At 37.7% G+C, this 3,494-nt stretch overlaps 1 non-coding gene across 1 annotated transcript; it reads right to left on the reverse strand.

Moving 5' to 3' along the window:
• Positions 1 to 1,497: 1,497 nt before the first annotated feature.
• On the reverse strand, positions 1,498 to 1,569 carry TRNAS-GGA. The gene has a single exon. It is a non-coding gene; the product is annotated as a tRNA-Ser (tRNA).
• Positions 1,570 to 3,494: the final 1,925 nt, after the last annotated feature.

Here is a 3,494-nt window from a genome sequence, read left to right on the forward strand (position 1 = left end):
ATTGTAAATGGCATTGTTTCATTTCTTTTTATGGTTGAGTCATGTTCCATTGTATACATGCACCATTTCATTCCTCTGTTGATGGACATTTAGGCTGCTTCCTTGCCCTGGCTATTGTAAATAGTGCTGCAAAGAACTTTGGGATGCATGTATCTTTTCGAATTATGGTTTTCTCCAGACATATGGCCAGGTGTATGATTGCTGGATTACGTGGTAGCTCTATTTTTAGTTTTTTAAGGAACCTCCATATTGTTCTCCATAGTGGTTGTAGCAATTTGCATCCCCACCAACAGTGTAGGTGGGTTTCCTTTTCTCCACACCCTATCCAGCATTTATTGTTTGTGGATTTTTTGATGATGGCCATTCTGACTGGTGTGAGGTGATACCTCATACTAGTTTTGATTTCCATTTCTCTAATAATTAGTGATATTAAACATCTTTTCACGTGCTTTTTGGCCATCTGTATGTAGGATTTTCTGTAAATAGTCATATTTTGAAGTCTAGTTTTGAAATCTAAGGTTGAAATACTTTCCTATATAAATTGAAAATGTCATGTGAAGCTATCATGAAATTATCATAAGATAGATCTCAGGAATATTTTCTAATGATACCTTTATAAAGTTATTGTGGTTGATAAAAAATGATTCTTGTATTGAAATAAATGTAGAACATTAATATGAGTAAAATTAAACATGCACCAATTTTTAGAACTTGAACATGTTGCCACTCACATAATACATACAAATTCTCATTTGTATGATAGGGAGTGAGGTATAAGAATTTTTATACAATTCTTATAAAAAAACTAATATAAATTATAATACTAAATATATAATGAAAATTAAATGCTTATTTAAAGAAATACATTAAATTATATTGTTACATTTAAAATATATGTAAATTATATATTTTAAATTTGTTGAATTTATAAACATATAAATAAATTTATAAACTAAATAAAATGATGTTTTCCCATACATAATAATGTGTGTCAGGTAAATGTCTGAAATAGTTGCATGTACTTCACAAAGAGATTTGACGACAAAGTTGTGGCAAACAAACATATTTCAGAGGCCATATGGGTGGTGTTTTGTTTAGGTGAAATTTTTAGAAAGCTACTTACAGATACATAAATGAATATTGATATTATGGAAGCACTGACAAGGATAGGTACCCACCAATTTCATGACACTGGTCACTTTGGGGGACAGTTTACACAGAGGAATGGGATCAAACTAAAAACCAACAAAGTTCATTTTCATGGGTCATATTTTAAATCTCTATACAAACTGAGATCTGAAGAAAATGTTATTAAATATTCATGTTTTTTACACCAGGTTGTGATTTGTTGTGTTATAAAAGTAATGAAGTGAAGTCGCTCGGTTGAGTCCGACCCTTTGCAACCCCATGGACTGTAGCCTTACCAGGCTCCTCCCTCCATGGGATTCTCCAGGCAAGAGTACTGGAGTGGGTTGCCATTTCCTTCTCCAGGGGATCTTCCCAACCCAGGGATCGAACCCGGGTCTCCTGCATTCCAGGCAGATGCTTTAACCTCTGAGCCACCAGGGAAGTATTATAAAAGTACTACTGGTTTTAAAATGTTCATATTTTAAAAATACGTGATGGTTATTGATGAGAGTAATAATAGGTAATGTTTTTTAAATTTCTATTTATATATTGTGTAGATATATGAATGGAGCTTTCCAGGTGGCTCAGTGGTAAAGAATTAACCTGTCAATGCAAGAGACATGGGTTCCATCTCTGGGTTGAGAAGATCCCCTGGAGGAGGACATGGCAATCCACTCTAGTATTCTTGCCTGGAGAATTTCCATAGACAGAGGAGCCTGGTGGGCCACAGTCCAAGGGGTCACAAAGAATTGGACATGACTGAAGTGACTGAGCATGCATGCAGATACATAAATGATGAAAAATTATTCAGCCATGAAAAAAGGAAATCCTGCCATTTTTGACAACATGAATGGACTGTAGCCTGCCTGACTTCTTTGTCCTTGGAATCCTCCAGGCAAGAACACTGGAGTGGGTTGCCATGCTCATCTCTGGGAGATCTTTCTGACCCAGGGACTGAACCCAGGTCTTCCACACTGCAGGCAGATGCTTTACCATCTGAGCCACCAAGGAATGTCACTGCTCTCCAATCTTGGGTTTTGTTGAAATCATCTGGGAAGTTTAATGTACTCACCACTGGGTCCCACTGTTTTGGAGTCCGGGTCCTGTCACCATATGATAGGCCAATGAATCAGAGATGAGGTGTTGAGGCAAAGAATATGACTTCATTGAGAAAGCTGACAGACCAAGAAGATGGCACACTACTATCTCAAAATAACAATCTTATTCGGGTCTGGATGCCATTTTTTTTTAAATAGAAAAGGGAGGGTAAGTGAGGAAGTAAAGTAAAAAAAAAAAAAAAAAAAAAGACTATTAATCTTACAAATATCTCCTGGAATGGTCAGTCTCAGAGAGGGGGATGTGTTATTTTCTTTCTTCCTGTAGCCACCCACAGATGGAAAGGGTACCGAACTTGGCATTTTGGGTCAACATTCAGGCAGAGGGGAGAGTTCCTAGAGGCAGGCCATTATGTATAGACAGTATCCTTTCAGTGAACAAAAGCAATAGGAAGCAAAGTTTAAAGTCAAAGAAACAGATCCAACATGGAATCAATTCTTCCCTCTAATACGACCACCAGATATTCTGATTTAATTGCACTTGGGCTCCTTCAATAACTCTCTAGCCAAAGCCCGTATTAAATTCTCTTTATTAAAATTACTAATTTGTTTCTCTTTTATTGACCGAACCCTGACTGTTATTGTAGCATGGGTATAAAGGTACGTTTTGAGGTGTCTGTAACTGGAAGATGCAAATTGTGCACAGAAAAAGGGTGGTTATCAAGGATATGACTTAGTTTGAGGTATGCATCTGGATAATAGGTGGTGATGTCATATTCTATTTGTTCTGTGGCTCCAGTGATGCCCGAGAGACATGAAGTCACACATGTCTTCATAATAACTTTATCTTTTATATTGCTTTAGGATTGCAAAGAGTCATGTCAGCAAGTAAAGTGGAAATGAAACTGTTAGTCCCTCAGTGACAGTCACCCAGTGACCCCATGGACTGTAGCCCGCCAGGCTCCTCTGTTCATGAAGTTCTCCAGGCAAGAATACTGGAGTTTGCATCCATTTCCTTTGCCAGGCCATCTTTCCAACCCAGGTATCAAACCTGGATCTCCTGTTTTGCAGGTGGATTCTTTACCATCTGGGCCACCAGGGAAACCCTGGAGAGCTTCTTCCTTTTACTAGAAACAGCCTGATTAGGACTCCACTTGATTACCATGACTTCCTGTCTTCTGTCACAATAATTGTCTTAGGCCTCCTGTTGAATTTTACAAGATAATCCATCACTTCTTAGATGCGCCACACCTCATTTTTGTGGTAGGAATATTGGCCATCTGAAAGCTGAAATTTTAATTTACTCTGCAT

This window comes from Bubalus bubalis, chromosome 9, assembly GCF_019923935.1.
Source record: "Bubalus bubalis isolate 160015118507 breed Murrah chromosome 9, NDDB_SH_1, whole genome shotgun sequence".
NCBI lineage: Eukaryota > Metazoa > Chordata > Mammalia > Artiodactyla > Bovidae > Bubalus > Bubalus bubalis.